This window comes from Asparagus officinalis, chromosome 8, assembly GCF_001876935.1.
Source record: "Asparagus officinalis chromosome 8, Aspof.V1, whole genome shotgun sequence".
Classification (NCBI taxonomy): domain Eukaryota; kingdom Viridiplantae; phylum Streptophyta; class Magnoliopsida; order Asparagales; family Asparagaceae; genus Asparagus; species Asparagus officinalis.
In genome coordinates, this window is record NC_033801.1 from 14,424,071 (window position 1) to 14,442,164 (window position 18,094).

Below are 18,094 nucleotides of genomic sequence, written 5' to 3' on the forward strand. Positions count from 1 at the left end.
CGTACCTTGGCAGTTGATGGACACATGTAGGGCAGTTATCAAGGTGGTTTTGACCGTTTCAACATTGTCTCGCTGGCGAGGCAGTAAACACTGTCTCGCTAGCGAGACAGCAAAGTCTGTCTCGCTGGCGAGACAACAAATACTGTCTCACTGGCGAGATAGCAAATACTGTCTCGCTGGCGAGACAACAAATACCGTCTCGCTGGCGAGACAGCATATACTGTCTCGCTGGCGAGACAGCAAAGCCTGTCTCGCTGGCGAGACAGTTCATTCCTGCATTGATTTTCAATATGAGATCCCTTTGAGTGATTTTCTCTATATTTGGGATATCTATTAGCATTTTTTTGACGCCTACAGATACCCCCTCCAAAATATTCCAGACTCATTTTTTTATAGAGGAGCATGGGATACTTTGGATAAGATAGATTTTACTTACAATCCCTTCAATGCTTGGTTGAGTAGATCGTGTGAAAGGACTTGTGAATGGCTTCAATGCTTGATCTCTGTTGCTTTTAGTCTATTCAGTTCTTTGTAGAATAGCTAATGTCTTCCAGACGTCGCGTTTATCGCTTGACCTTTGTCGAGATCTTGAATTGAAGTTGGTATTTGTTCTTGTGGGTTCAACTTTTATCATTGAATTGATATATCCATTGAGAGCTCATCAGGTTATCCTTAAGAATATTCAGATTAATATTTTCTAGAAACTTCCTGTTGAGGGTAGGAATACATTTTAGACTCGTGTACCCATTGGAGTATCTCTCTGCATTGCATTTGGCTTTTGACTAAGAGAATGCCCTCCATCCCATGCTGCGGGGCAGTGTTTGTTGTCTCGCAATGCGAGACATAGAGGGTTCATTGTCTCGTTTAGCGAGACAGATTATGCTGTCTCACTCGGCGAGACAGTGTTTTCTGTCTCGCTCGGCGAGACAGTGTTTTCTGTCTCGCTGAACGAGACAGTGTTTTCTGTCTCGCGATGCGAGCCAGCGAGTATAAAACTCGAACTTAGGGTTTTTAGGGCTTTTTCACGTCGGATTTTGGCGATTTTTTGGGTGATTCTTGGGCGATTTTCGAGCGATTTTCGACCAGTTCTTCACCTCTTCTTCTTCTCTTCGTTTCTGATTTGGGTGGTGCTTCGGTTTGAGGAGATTTCACTCAGATTTGTGAAGGTTTGTTCGCCTCTTTTCTTCAAAACTTTGATTTTCTTCAACCTTCTTTGACTGTAACCTTGCATGCACTGTTCTGGCCATATTCTGTGATGTTTTGGTCGATTTCTTGCTCAAAACCCTGACCTTTTTCGTTGGATTTCCTTGTAGATCATCTACTCATCATGTCGCCGCGTAGAGCTCGAGGAACTCGAGGCCGTCCAACTGTTCAGAGCCCCGAAGAGGCGGGCCCTGCTGCGATCTCACGTGGAGGTATATCTCTTTCACCCTCTCACGGATTAAATACTGTATTTCGTCAGTTTCATCTATATGTACCTGTATTCGCTTGCAGATCCTCGTTTGTATCCTTTGAGGTACCCTCGAGAAGAGCCGGTATCCTCCTTTGAGGGGATCGACGCTTAAAAGTATTTGTTTTGCTTGGACAAAACACACTTCATAATATACAGGGGCGATTTCATATCATCCCATATGTATAGAAAGATTTTCGTATGCCGTTATAATGCCCGTGTATAGTAACGCATATCTTTTTATACATGTGGTAGATAAAAAAAAAATCGTCACACCTGCTGTGAGACGGCGACTATATCTTATGGAGTAAGATATACCGTTTTCTCTAAAATTTTAGGACTACACTTACACAATTTATGTGTATGTTTCTTTTGTCAGTCCGATTTCCTTCTACCACCTTTGCTGCTGATGTGGTTACTGGCCGGAGTAGCGTGACCCACTCTTATTATGAGGGGATCCCGTTAATTGAATCATCTCCCCAGTTCAAATCTGGCTATAGCGAAAATGCTAGAGAATTAATCCAGCGAGGTAGTTGTCGTGTTCTACGACGATTAATCACGGATGCGACCTTGATTTCGGAGCAAGACTCGAATCAATGTATAAGGAAGCCGGATTTCTTGTTTGGTGATTCGGTGAAAGATCCGGAGATTGCTTTCTGCAAGCCTGCGTAATGGTTGCACCAGAGTGGGTCATCATTCTTATATCTGCCTTTTATCCCTCGAGATCACTCGCTGTTAAAGTTCAGGAACCTGTCGGTTGGACGTGAGATGTTCTGGAGGTTAACCGAAAACCACGAGCGTATTCATTGTGGTTTCATTGGGAAGGAAGCCACCCCAGGTTCCAGTAATAGAGCTCATGTGCGGGGACTTCATCCGGGTGTCTTAGGACAAGACAACATACCTCAGAATGAGAAGATAGTGCAAGCCAACACCGTGAAGAACCGGTTAGCGGCAGCAGGAAAAAGATTACCCAGAGAGAATTTTAGATGTTATGGATGGGTCCATTATTCTGGGGACAAATGGTGGTGGACCAGGATGACCCGATATGTGTTAAACCGTTTTGGGCGAGAGTTAGCAGAATTAGGGTTGGATGTCCCGATCCGTGCCAGCATGCATGGCCTGCAGATTAGTGTAGGTCATTTCCTCTGTTTGTTCGAGATCTACAACCCGGACACTAATACATTCTTTACCAAGAATGGGGAACTCGGACTACCACTACATGAAATGATGCAGGTATCTGGTTTGCCCATGGGCGATGTTCCCTATCAAGAGTTCTTTCCAACCACCAATCAGCTGAACAAGATGAAAGATAGCTCGACTGTGACTCATGACATTTTATGGGAATTGACCTGTCATTATCATATAGTCGTGGCCGAGATGGAGCCCAAAGCCAGAAAGAAATCTCCTCAGGTCAGCTTGAAGCAATTCGCCGATTATCTATTCAAGAACCTGGATGACCGTTCGGCAGATGTATGCGGATTGTCTCCTTTGAGTTCGGGTGAAGTCAATCATCTGTTAGAGAAAACAAACGCGCAATCTTATACCTCGCGCTCAGAAGGTGGATTTTCGCACGGCACTAAGTTCCGCCCTTATCTGTGGCAAGCTAGTGTTCCGATTAGCCCTACTGCTCTGCTGGCGGGTTTTCTGGCTTTATGGCTAAAGAGGTGCGTAGTTCCCCACCAGTCCTCAGATGCGATGCCAATGGAAGTATTATATCCGGCCGTCCAGCTAGCTACAGGTCGCAAATTATCTTTGCTTCCCGCTATGGTGGCCGATATTCATAGTGGATTGTGGCATTTAATCTCCGTGTTTACTCAAGAGAAAAAGAAACCCTCCGCCAGTCTGTCCGTTCCGAAGCTGGAGCTGCCCTATACTTACCTAATGACCTGGTTAGTATTTCACCGGCCAGATTTGATGGAAGCTCCTGAGACGGTAGATCCCAGCGTCCCTCTATTGCAGAATCTCGAGAATTGCAAATGGATCAGGCATCGAGGGCCAGACATAACGAGGCAGTTTAAAATTCACAAGTGTTGGGAATTCTTCCCCTGCTTCCCTCAGTTCTCCGGTACTTACAATACTACCTTAGTGGATGCTGAAGACCCAAGGCAGAATCGCACCATCTTGGATGTTAGGTGCTTCAGATGGTTGATGAACATTCGACCTGGTTATCTGTTATTCCGGGTAAGAGACATTTGTCATATTGAACCCTATCTTCCATGTCGATTTGCTCGTCAATTCGGCTATGATCAAATGTACGTCGGTAACCCGAACCGCCACCTTAGCTTTCGAGGGGGACTTATCGACGGTGCGAGAGCTTGGTTTTGGAGCATCGCCGGCTGCACAAATGTTGAATTCGATCTTTTTATGGGAATTGACCTGCCATTATCATATAGCCATGGCCGAGATGGAGCCCAAAGCCAGAAAGAAATCTTCTCAGGTCAGCTTAAAACAATTCGCCGATTATCTATTCAAGCACCTGGATGACCGTTCGGCAGATGTATGCGGATTGTCTCCCTTAAGTTCGGGTGAAATTAATCATTTGTTAAAGAAAACAAACGCGCAATCTTATACCTCGCGCTCAGAAGACGGATTCTCGCACGGCACTAAGTTCCGCCCTTATCTGTGGCAAGCTGGTATTCCGATTAGCCCTACTGCTCTGCTGGCGGGTTTTCTGGCTTTATGGCTAAAGAGTATTGTATCCGGCCGTCCAGCTAGCTACAGGTCGCAAATTATCTTTGCTTCCCGCTATGGTGGCCGATATTCATAGTGGATTACGGCAATTAATCTCCGTGTTTACTCAAGAGAAAAAGAAACCCTCCGCCAGTCTGTCCGTTCCGAAGCTGAAGCTGCCCTATACTTATCTAATGACCTGGTTAGTATTTCACCGGCCAGATTTGATGGAAGCTCCTGAGACGGTAGATCCCAGCGTCCCTCTGTTGCAGAATCTCGAGAATTGCAAATGGATCAGGCATCGAGGGCCAGACATAACGAGACAGTTTAAAATTCACAAGTGTTGGGAATTCTTCCCATGCTTCCCTCAGTTCTCCGGTACCTACAATACTACCTTAGTGGATGCTGAAGACCAAAGGCAGAATCGCACAATCTTGGATGTTGGGTGCTTCAGATGGTTGATGAACATTCGACCTGGTTATCTGTTGTTCCGGGTAAGAGACATTTGTCATATTGAACCCTATCTTCCATGTCGATTTGCTCGTCAGTTTGGCTATGATCAAATGTACGTCGGCAACCCGAATCGCCATCTTAGCTTTCGAGGGGGACTTATCGACGGGGCGAGAGCTTGGTTTTGGAGTATCGCCGGTTGCACAAATGTTGAATTCGATCTCCCTTTGGAGACGCCGCCCCTACGGATGACCTTCCTCTTTTGTAAGTGGTTGATTGCCGCTAATATCGTCACTCGACGCAGGAGAATATCTGACTCAGAGGGAGAGGCAGCTCCGCGGCAAGCGGCAGAGGCGACTCATGAGGCTATGGTGTCGACTCGAGGAAAATAAGCTGCCGAATCTTCGAGAAAGGGAAAGGAACCGGCCCGTCCAACCGACAGTGAAGAAGAATTTGATAGTGAGGAAACGGAGACTTCTGAGGAGGCGGATGAAACTGGTTCGAGTTCCGGAGAAGCAACTGGCATCCCCGATTCTTTCTTTGAAAGGGGACTTGTACGCCCTTCTGCTAAGCCTACTCAATCACAAGCTGCTCCGAAAAAACAGAAAGAGAGAGTCGTCATGGAATATCCTAACCGGATGACGGTAGAAGTTCTCAGTTGCGATGAAGAGGATGAAGAGGATACAGTGCCTCTTGCTCGTAGGCAAAGATCTCAAACTTCCACGCAAACTCAAACTCAGGCTTCTCCCCGAGCTGAGTTACGCACCAAACATCGTCACGAAGGTTCTGATGCACATCCTCTGAAGAAACAAAAGAAAGCTGCCTCTAAACCACGCGTTCATCTTCCTGCTCTAGAAGAGACGTCTGGTCGTGGTGCTTCTTCTGATGAACAAGGTAATTATTGGTTTTTATCGCTTTTACATTTTTTAACGCTCGAACTCATTCCACTTTCAATTTCTGTAGGGAGTCAAGAAGAGGGAGAATATCGAGTTGAAGATGCTTCTCCTGGTGGTATGGAGACTGAGGAAACCAGCTTCGTTCAGCAAATGCAGGATGCTCTGAAAGAAGGACCAGCTGATGTTCCACCGATTCCTGATATTGATCCATCGGCTGCGGATACAGGTACTGATCTTTCTCCCTTTGGAAGAGAAATCCGAGAAATGAATGAGTCAGACCGTGTGCCTCCTTTAATGACTTGTGCACTTGGTCTCCTTTTAGTTAAACTAAAAGAAGCAGGTACAAGTGGTGAAGCTCTCGAATTTGTTCCGACCAACGAAGGTAATTAATCTTTGTCTTGAGCAAATTCGTTTGAATTTACGTGTCATTTACGATTCAACACGTTTTGTAGATGTCACGATGCACGAATCTGTTGGAGGAGAGGCCACGCATGCAACAGAGGTCGAGGAATTCAATGAGCATCACCTCGATTTTGATCTCTCTGAAGGCGACCATGAGTATATCTCCGACTTATTATCGGGGAAAACTCCTGGTGCAGCCACAGAATCCAACGTTGGAGTCGGTTCAACAGAAGCAGGTCCTTCTAAAAGTAAGATCTTTATTCTGTAAACTCCACATATGCATACATATATATTTTAACTTGATTAATCATATAAGTGTTTGAATTATAGGACCAGTTGCTGGAACTGATACTACTATAATCATTGGAACGTCTGATCGACCGGAGGGTAGTGAACTCGTGCCATGGGCAGGAACTGAGGTTGATTTGCAATCATCAGTTCTTGAACTTCAACCTTCCACTCCTATAGACCCCATGATGATAGAAGTTACCGTCACTCCCCAAATTAGCCCAGTTGCAACAAAAGTGAGACCAACTGAAGAAGTTGGTACGTCGGCCGATGTTGTGACTAGAATTGGTGAGTTTTACCCGTCGTTTGTTTCAAGTTTCCGATCAACATTCTATTATGCTCATTGTAATCTTTTTGTCTGTAGAATCCCCTATTAAGAAGCTTCTTGGTTTGGATCCGCCATCTTCTGAAGCTTTAGTTGAAAAGGCATCTGATGTAGCGGGTGTATCAACAACTGCCATTCTTGAACCAACTTTGGTTGTTCAGGAATCCGGACTGCCATCGTTGGGCGAACCAAGTCATGCTGGAGGTTCTTCCGTTGAATTTGGTATGCTTTAGTTTATTGTCTTGTATGCATATATATGTCTTGTACTGACTTATTTGCCCTCATCGCAACTTCTTCCTCATCATTATCGGATCGCATCCAAGCCTTGTTAGCAGACGGGGATCCGGATAAAGCCGGCATTTGCTCTGATCTCGACGGCTTCATCTCCTTTTTGAATTCTATGGTTGATCGTATTCTCTCCAAAGGATCGCAATTTGAGAATTTTAAGAAACCTCTTGACCGCTATATATCAGGGATCCGAGATGAAGGATATAATGATTTAGCCGATTCGATCAATGCCTACATGGTTGACTTGAAGCAACATGTTGAACTTCTGAAGGGTCTTCGCACCGAAAGCGTACCTTCCTACATTGCTTCTCACATGGACTCCAAGCTACAAGCGTGGCGTGATTCTCAAAAATCAGCTAATCTCGAACTCCAACAATTAAGAGCCCACAGCGATCAACTTAGGGTGAATGTTGGCAAAAGAACACAAGCCAAGGCTATCCTACGCCATGATTTAGAATCGAGTCGAGCGGAAATAGCTCGCTTAGAGGAGGAACTTGCAATGGCCAAGGATGCTCATGATGTCTTGGAGTCCGAGTTGACGCAGGAAATTCATATTGAAGGCAACCTGTTACAGCAACTGAACCTTCAAGATAAAATAATTGCTGAAAAGGAACAAGAGGTTGCCGCGCTTCACAGCGTTGACGAAGAAGCCTTCAAAATCAAATTGGCAGCTGAGCTTGAACAAGCTCGTGCGTTAGAGCTTTCGCAGCTTGAAAATCAGATTCGTCAATATAAACTTTTGTAATTGGAGAACATATATTTTTTGTAGTTTTGTTTAAACACTTTTGGTCAATATATTGAATCTTTTTTTGCTCACTGAGATTTTTATTATGATTACTCATTCTTGTTTAGAATAAATAACCATAATACTTATAGGATTTTTGGCAAATCCTCAGCCATCAACGGATTTGATATGCCTTTACCGATTATCGTTCGAATCGGGCTAGTATGTGAATTATCTAGGTCCGTTTCACATATAACGTTGTGCTAAAAGAATTAAACTCTTTTAGACTTTAGACTACAATGTTGAATATGTAGGCTACATGTGTTAGATGTAGGCTTATCTCTAATAAGGGATAGAGATAACATCCCCCATGTGTGAACGACATGGATTTTAAAGTGTGAATAGGTTGCGTTTAACCCAGAATCGGAGAGGAAGAATTTTATATTCTATCTCCTGGTCTCTTGTTTGTTGGTAGAGATAAACCCAGAATCGGAGAGGAAGAATTTTATATTCTATCTCCTGGTCTCTTGTTTGTTGGTAGAGATAAACCCCAAAATTGGAGAGGAAGAATTTTATATTCTATCTCCTGGTCTCTTGTTTGTTGGTAGAGATAAACCCAGACTCGGAGAGGAAGAATTTTATATTCTATCTCTTGGAATAAAGAAACTCAAAGTGGGATCTCCACTTAGAGAATCTGGATTGGTTTGAATAATCCTAACTGTCATAAGGTTTGATTACTCAATTCAAAAGTGGACCCTTCGTTCGCAAAATGAATCGAAATGAGATTTTGGTTGTGGTCCTAACTGTAGTAAGGTTTGACCAAGTGGGAATTTTGAGACGATCCTAACTGTAGGAAGGTTTGATCGCTCAATTTGTGGACCTCTCGTTCATGGAACGAATCGAGTGGGGATTTTGGCTTTGGTCCTAACTGTTTAAAGGTTTGACCAAGTGAGGAATAGGAGTAGGGTGCAAATAACAATGAGTTTGTTGATTTGCACAAACTACTCGGTGGGAAATTTTGATTTCAAACATGAGAATTTGACACGAAATAATCTGTCGACTGATACATACTGATGATCATTGATCAATCCGACCGATGGGGGTTTCATAGCGTGAGATTACAAATCATCGAATCTCATCTTCCATGATTATATTACAAGGTTTTGCTGAGGAAAGATTAACTGTCATTAAATCTCATCTCAACAAAAGTAATATGAGGATCTTAATTATTTTTATAACAATTAAGAATAAATTATTCACATGATCAAGTCTTCATTTAGAATAATCATATCCTATATAGGATTCTCTAGGAACTTCCCGCTTTACACAGGTTATCCTGAATATATTACGGATAATATTTTTTCAGGAACTTCCCATTTATTGGCATCATCAATCTGTTACCATCTTGAGTAATCAGGCGATATGCACCGTTTGAATAGACTGTTTCTATCACGAACGGTCCTTCCCATTTAGGTTCAAATTTTCCTTTCTTTTTAGAAGTGAGAATCATAGGTCTTCGAACAGCGAGGACTAGATCTCCTTCTTTAAAGCTTCGTCGTCGGACCTTTTTATCGAAAGCCCGAGAAATTCTAGCTTGATAAAACTCGATTTGTTGTTGAGCTTCCAAGCGTTTCTCATCCAACTTCTCTAATTCCTCGAGACGTTTCTGATGATGTTCTTCTGTCGTCATTCCCGTTACGAGAGCGATACGGAGAGAAGGAATCTGTATTTCCAACGGAAGGACGACTTCACACCCATACGTTAAAGCATACGGGGTGGCTCCGGTAGGCGTGCGGACGGTCGTACGATAAGCCCAGAGAGCTTCGCCGAGTTTGTCGTCCCAATCTCGTTTATTGGTTTTCACCAATTTTGCCAGAATTTTGGTGATAGTCTTGTTAAAAGCTTCGGCCAATCCGTTAGCTGTGGGATTATAAGCAGTCGACGAAACGTCCTTAATACCGAATTTACCGCAGAATTTGATAAATGCGTTGCTAACGAACTGAGGACCGTTGTCATGCACTATTCGTCTTGGCACACCATACCGATATATGATGTGGTGTTTAATAAATTTGATAACATCAGCCGTCTTTACTTCTCTGAGTGGAACTGCTTCTGCCCATTTCGAGAAATAATCGGTGATTGCCAAAATGAAACGGTCCCCTTTAACCGAAGGCGGAAAAATAGGACCTACAATGTCCATTCCCCATGTCTCGAACGACCATGATGTCGCCGAAGGATGCAGATGCTCAGGGGGTATGTGCATATAATTTGCATGTAATTGACATACCTCACATCGTCGGGCGTATTCGACTGCGTCTTTTACCATAGTTGGCCAGTAATACCCGATTCTCCTAAGTCGATCATAGAGTTTAGGACCAGGCTGATGTGCACCGCATATCCCATTATGCGCCTCTTTGAGTGCTTGTTTCGCTTCTTTGCTGGATAAACAACGGAGTAAAAGACCATCATAAGATCGTCGATACAACGTTTGTGCTGTGGCATTGTAGCAAAATCTCGGCGCTCTTCGTCGAATCGATTCCCTTTCTCTTACATCTTCAGGTAATATACCATGTAAGACGTAGTCAATAATAGGAAAACGCCAATCTCGAACTTCGGGTTCAACTCCAGTTGAGTATACCTCTTTAGCATTCGAATCGTAGATTGGAACAATAAGCTGATGAGTCCTCACTGTAATTAATTGCTCTGTTTTGGGAGGTTGAGCCAAGGATACTGACAATGCTGCCAATGCGTCTGCGTATGCATTTTTGAGACGCGGAACGTATTCGATGAAAAATTCTTCAAACGAGCTTGCCATCTCGATGGCCGCCTGGTGGTATGGAATCAGGTCTCGATTCCTGACTTCATATTCTCCTCGAATTTGATTAACTACCAGTTGAGAATCTCCAAAAGCTTCAAGGTATTCGACCCCCAGTTCTTTGGCGAAATTAAGTCCGATTATTAATGCATTGTATTCATCCACGTTATTAGAGCATGGTTCGGTCAGTGAATATGCACTAGGCAAGACATGCTTTTCCGGGGAAACTAAAACGACCCCCACTCCTGAGGAGATTTTAGAACATCCGGGTGTACTTGCCACGTTGGTTGATCGGGAAGCCCCATCGAAGTACAATTGCCACACTTGTTGATGTGAGGTGGTATTAACTTCGTGAGTTTCATCTGGCAGATCGTCGTACAATTCGACTACATCCTTCGTAGGGTTTTCCGCCAGAAGATCGCAAATAGCTCGTCCTTTAACAGATTTCTGTTGCTTGAAGTACAAGTCATATTGCGATAGGAGTAAAGCCCATCTGGCCAACCGCCAATTCATGGAAGCCGGTTGGATCATGAACACTCGGACGGGATTTATGTTGGAAATGACATAAATCATCTGTCCGACTAAATAATGTCGCATTTTCTGAATCGCGAATACCAAAGCGAGGCATTCCTTCTCAATCATCGGATAACGAGACTCAGCTCCTACTAATGTACGACTCAGATAGTACACAGCTTGTTCGTGACCGTTATCGTCGTCTTGTGCAAGTAATGCACTTAACGAATGGCTCGTCGCTTTGACATAAATCAAAAACGGTCTGCCCGATTTCGGTGCAACGAGAATAGGTGGATTCGCTAGATATTTCTTAATATCCTCGAATGCCTTTTGGCATGCTTCATCCCAAACGAACGACATTCCTTTCTTCGCGAGTTTAGAGAACGGTTGACATTTTCCCGACAGATTTGATATAAACCGACGGATGTATGCCAATCGACCTTGCAACCCTTTGAGTTCTTTAAGATTTCTCAGGGGTTGTAGCTCATGTATTGTTTTCACCTTATCAGGATCAATATGAATACCTTTTGTGGTGACGACGAATCTAAGAAATTTGCCGCTCGACATTCCAAGGAAGGATTTAGTCGGGTTCATTTTTAGCTGATGAGTTCTCATAAGCTCGAACATTGTCTTCAGATCGTTAATGTGGTCATTTTTATCATGACTTTTAACAACCAGGTCATCAACGTAGCATTCGACGGTCTTCCGGAGGTGCTCTTGAAAGATCTTCGTCATTGCTCGTTGGTATGTAGCACCGGCATTCTTCAAACCAAATGGCATAACAGTGTAACAAAACACACCCAAGGGTGTTCTGAATGCCGTATGCTTTTCATCATCCGGGTGCATCTTGATTTGATTATACCCAGAAAATCCATCCATGAATGACGTTCTCTCGAACCCGCATGTATTGTCAATGATGACATCCGTAATTGGGAGAGGAAAATCATCTTTGGGACAGGCCGTATTCAGATCTCTGAAGTCAATACAGATCCTGATTTTTCCATTCTTTTTAAGGACTGGAACAATATTGGCCAACCATTCAGGATGTTGTTCTTCTCTGACAAATCCTGAATCAATTAGCTTCTTGACTTCAGCTTCTATCGCCTCCATAATCTGCGGACGAAACCGTCTTTGTTGTTGTTTGATAGGTTTAGCATTCGGTTTAATGTTAAGGCTATGCATTGCTACATCTGGGTCGAGTCCCGGCATATCTTCGTAGTTTCAAGCGAAAACGTCGATATACTCTTTAACTAGGGCTATTAGTTCCTCTTTCTCGTCCGGTGAAAGATCACCACTAATGAATATAGGTTTCGGATTAACTTCGTCACCCATATTAACTTGAACTACCTTATCCTCGGTAGGAGGTTCTCTTTGCTCAAATCGATCGTCGTATTGGATATTCATGTAATGTATCCAAGGATCTTCCCAAGTGGGCAACTGATCGTCTTCTTCTGTTGTAGCAGGATAACCGTTGCCATGTTTGACATGAGAGTTTTGAATTTTTCTCCAATGCTCACATCAGAATCCCAATTTGAAGTGTCGGATGAATGCCCACTCCTGTCTATTAATTGGTTAATAATCTGTTGGCCATAATCATCATCGGATGATGAAGCATAACCCAGACCCCTATTATGACTGTAATAATTATCTGATTTTCCTTTTGGTACATAGGCAGGACGGGGTGGAACCCTAACACCTTGACCAAAATAAAGGCCTTCACCAAGCGAAAGGTCATAACCTTGCTTTATCATATAACCATTCGCTTGTGAACTATACCGAGAGAAGTGTCGCCCGGGTTTTTCTTCGTCCGAATTACTGTCCAAGAAATGATCTGGAGTAGGGGATGATTCCCTTTTTCCAAAGACTATCTCTTTTTCACCCCCTGTCTTTGCGGGTAAGATCACAGTTGTTCCGCATGAATCTTGGAGGTGTTTCATCGTCGTACAGGACGAACGAAGTGGCATATGTAGACTAGGGTCGTCATATAATTTCTGCATTACATCATCAAGACAATGCGAGTACTCTAAATCATGATTTATTATTTCATCGGCAAGCTGCCAGTTATAACTTTCGTCCGACGATTCATCACCGTCAAGATCGATTACAAGAGGTTCAATGTCATTTAGTACAAGACCTTCACTATAATCGAGCCCGGCTTCGGTATCAGCTTCCTCTCCGCTGTCCGTGCCATGGGCCGATGGTTCAGTATCGGACTCAACACCATAAAGAAGGGAGTCAGTAAAGTAATTTTCTAACCCCTTGAATGGTTGCTTATCCGCGACCACCGTCTTGACCTCCTCATTAGTGTCGACATACTTCAAACACTGATGGAGGGTGGAGGGAACTATAAGATTACCGTGGATCCATGGACGACCCAACAGTAAGTTATAAGAAGTCTCTGCATCGATCACATAGCAGGTGACTTTAGACTTTAAATCTCCGAGTTGACATTTCACCCGAATTTTTCCTAACGGTCTTGACCCGCTAGTATTGAACCCATAGATAACCGTTCCTGTGGAGGCTAACTTGCTGGTAGGGATTCCGAGATGGTACTTCAACCGCAGTGGCATGATGCTAACAGCGGAATCCGGATCGACTTGGATCCGGTTGACAACGCTAGAGCCAATATATCCGGTGAAATATAGAGGTCTATCATGTTTCGAATTCCTGACTTGCATATCTTCTTTGGTGAAAGCGATTCAAGGAAATTTGGTGGCTGTCAGATTGCAATGCTGCACTGATGACTCCGGCTCTTCAGGAGTTGGCTTGACCTGAGTGAGGAATACCTCAGAATCAGCCAAAGCTTCTTGTAAAGCTTCTCTGGTTTCTTTTGAGAGACGCAACAACTCGTATAGCGTAATCCTTGCTGGGATATTGGCTAGCTGAGCCATAACATCGAAACGATATGGTGCGTTCGAGCTTTCCGGTTTATCTCGTCCAATCGGTCGGCTGAAACGAGACTGCTTCGGAATTTGAACCTCTTTATGTTGGGGTTCTTTCTCTTTTTGCTTAGCCGGTTGTTGCGGCTTTTCAGCAGCTACTGGAGGAGTCGTAACTATCCCCAGCTCCTTTTGAGTTGTAGCTTTTGGGTTAGAAGTCTCAGGATATTTATAATGGTACTCATTCCCACTTCTTGTAGCGAAAACTTCTTGTTCTCCATCAGAAAGTGATAAGGCTGCTATCTCTTCATCGTTCTTCTCGGGAATCGCCGAGGCTCCATAACAGGATTTCTCTTTTCCCTTGCCCTTTGATTTCTTCTTTGATGTGGATGTTGTCCACTGTTCATCTTCGAGCAAATCCGGATGAACCCAAAGGATTTCGCCGTTGGGGGTTGTGTGAGATACAAGCCCCTTCTGGCGCTGTCCATGAGGGTCATCGTTGATGGTTTGCACTTTGACCTTTGATACTGGCTCTGCTTGAAACCAGGACAAAGGAACCGATTCAAAGCTAATTGAGACCGCGTTTGCGCCTACTTTCTTCTCCTTTGGCTTCGGCGTCACAATACCAACATCAATTAAGGTTTGTATTTTGTCTTTTAAGACATAACACGTCTTAGTTGGATGGTGGACCCTTCTGTGATATGCACAGTATTTCGGGTCATTAATCTTCGTTGCTTCTTCTTGGTTTGTGACCGGTGGAAGCTTGATCTTGTTATTCTCTAACAAGTATTTAAAGATGACTGGGACTTCATCATCTTTGAAAGAGTATTCCTTCGGGAATCTAGGCTCCGAAGTCTTGGGTTGTCTCGGAGACTGTTGATTCTGATTTGGTGCCAACTGGAAGGATGACTGCTGCGGTTGTTGTTGCGGCGGCTGTTGCGACGTTTGATGTGCATCCACAGCTGCCGTTGATCCTCTTCCTCTGCCTCGAGGATTAAAGTTCTGCTTTTGATTATTAGCTGGTGGCAGACCTCTCTCCAAATTCTTTCTCTTGAGAAAGCGTTCAGCCTGTTCACCTCTCACTTTCAACTCCTTCCAAGTTTTAGAGGGCACAACCCCCATGACCTCTAATACATCCAGGGACAGGTTATTATGACACGTTTGCAGAATAAATTCCTCTGTGAGTGGATCTCTGCAGTTCACTGCCTTGTCTCGGAATCGTTTGACAAAGACATCGACCGATTCTCCATCCTTCTGCTTCTCATCCAACAACGTACCAATTGAGACCTCTGTGTCGTCGTCGAAGAAATTGGTGAGGAATAATTCTTCCATATCCTCCCAGCTAGTGATACTCCCGGGCTTAAGGCGTCGGTACCAATCGAAGGCAGGCCCACGAAGGGTTCCTACGAATGACCGGACCATCAGGGCTTCATTCCCGGATATTGCGCCGAGATGCGACTTGAAATAGATCAAGTGCTGAGTTGGTGAACCCCTGCCATCAAAAGGAGTAAAGTTAATCAAATTAAATTTCTGGGGATAAGGAATCAGGTCCCACTCCCTCGGGTACGGGTATGGAATGCCCGTTTTCTTCACTTCCTAAGCCGTCATCAGAGCGTTGACTTTGCTCTCGAGATCATGCATCTTCTTGTCCTCTTCCTCGCTTTTCTTCAAATAGATCTGTGGAGGTTGAGTGGCTGACTTGGTCGGATCGCTTCCGGAGTTGTCTTTATCTAGAGGATGATCTTCAAATATCGTCGCCCAACACTGGACGCAGTATCGTCCGATGCAATGGCGGAACAAGTATCTGACATTTCTTCATCTGAAGAGAGCCCCTCGTGCATTCTCTTGTAATCTCGACGTAGGTTGGCTCTTCTTTGCAATCGCAACATCCTTTGAGAAAGACCCCGCTCAACTCTCCCTCCTGGAGAGAAATCAGGGTCGTGATTGACTGACTTTTGCTTCCCTTTATTGGTCATGTTGATAGTGACCTCAGGGAACTCATCTTGTCGGATTGCAGGTTTCTTCTTGTTGAAACGTCTCATTTTGGGTCTTGACGCTTCATTAGATAATCTTTGAAATACGGAGACTCTTGTTGAATTATTTTTAGAGCATCTGCATTCTGTCAGCACTGCTTTAATGAGTCTCTCGCAAGCGCAATGAGACTCGTTTTCTCGGACAATCCTTTTTCTTGAGTTATTCTTCTGATAGTACAGCTCATCATTATTGTGATTTGAGCAACCTATCTTTTGCCTTTGAACTCTGTTAGCATGCACAGGACGACTGGTCGTCGCCTCTGGGCGATCCAAAGTTAAAATTTTAAATCCACCCCCTTGCGGGTGTGGAGTTTTCAGAGGTCCTAAACGAGAGTGAACTGGTATTCTCTTATTTTGGACTTGTGCAGTTCTGACAGGAGGGTGTTTACGACCCCTTGCATATGAAACCATTAACGGTTTATTTGCTGGACTTGGATTTTCTTTAACTGGGGCTTTGCCTCAGTCGTTAACTGAAGGACCGAGGCGATCCGCCATAATGATCTTAAACTTGGACAAATCTGGGCTAACCCAGGGTTTCACTGCTGATATAGTTGACGGGTCCGGAACTGATGCTTGCGGCGTCTTCGGCATCCAAACTCTACGATTCTTCGGTGGCTTTTCATACACCGTCTCCTTCTTGGTTTCTTGTGCTTGTTGACGAAGAGTGCGAGCATGGGCGACATTCGCCTTACGCCTTTGTATCCGTTCCTTAAGGGTTAAACGGGCCCTTTTGACGAGAGTCCACTCCTCCGTCGTAAGTTGTGCAGAAATATGATTATCTTGCCGTTGAGGCAACTGAGTCACTTTCTGTTTCCTCGACTCTAGGTCCGCATAATAATGGACCCCGTCGGTTTGTTGCATGGCCTTAGCCAATTGACGAGCACGGCGCTGGCGTTGTCTCTGACGAGCTCTTTTCGTCAGCACCGGTGAGCTAGTAATCAACGACTCCGTAATTGGTACGGAGTCACTTGGAGCAGAAACGTTGCAGGCAGATTCCTTAGCAACGATCGGGCAAGGATCTTTGCCTGCGGCCTCCGTTGGAGTTGCAGACTTGAAAGTTTTCGAAATCTTCCTATATTTGCGAGACGAGGAAGATTTCGCGGATGAGGACGACAAGTACTCCTCAAACTTCGCCTGATCGAACTCGTATTCGATCTCTTCATTGACGATGATCTTGATCGGTTGCGAACTTTGCCTGTGCCGGGAACGCTTTGGTTCGTGGACCGCCGAATCACAGATCGTGAAGGGGGGGTTTACTGATTCTGACTTCGTTTATTGAAGTGAGAAATTGAAACGATATCTTATCGAAGTAAGATAGTCGTTCTTCTTAAAATCAAGTCAAAGCTTAATTTCAAAGATTTGCAAGAAAACTCAAATCTGCTCTCTCTGCTCTGGAATGCTCAAAGATCTGCTCTCTCTCTGCTCTGGAATGCTCGAAAATATGCTCGATCCCCGTCAGAAGTGACCCTAGGGGGGTATTTATAGCCTCAGGGGTCTGCAACTGCAAAAACTTAACAAACGACGACATCAGTACGGCGAGACAGTGTTTACTGTCTCGACGGGCGAGACAGTCTTTGCTGTCTCGACCCGCGAGACAGTAAATACTGTCTCGCAAACAGTAACCGTCAGGCAGTTTTTATTTTAACTGCCTTCCCACGTTTCAAACTCCGTTATTTTGGCAGTTATTCACATGATTTTCGCCCACGATGTTTTCCACGTACCTTGGCAGTTGATAGACACATGTAGGGCAGTTATCAAGGTGGTTTTGACCGTTTCAACACTGTCTCGCTGGCGAGACAGCAAAGCCTGTCTCGCTGGCGAGACAGCAAAGCCTGTCTCGCTGGCGAGACAGTTCATTCCTGCCTTGATTTTCAATATGAGATCCCTTTGAGTGATTTTCTCTATGTTTGGGATATCTATTAACATTTTTTTGACGCCTACATAACCCTTTCTTAAAAAAAAAAATGAAAGCTCTCATCTTTTGTTAAGACGGAAGCTTGTTTGTTGATAGCTATTGAAAAGCAAGAAGATAGGGATATAAAGATACAATATATTATTTTGACGGATAGAATGAACTTTAATCAGTGAGATAAATTACTAATGAATCCACAAAAGGGATAAAATGAAACAATATATATTACTTTGACCTCAAAGAATGAATATAACTTTAATCAGTGAAATAAAAATAGATTCTCGCATCTACCAGCTGGAGATGTGTATCTGAGGCAGACCTCATAACCGACCCAGATTTTGAATTCTAAACTCCGAAACAAACGCTCAATCCACATGAGACTCAGACACCATTCATTCTTTTATTCTTTTTTATTCAACGTCTCATTCCCTTTTCTTCATGCATGCATA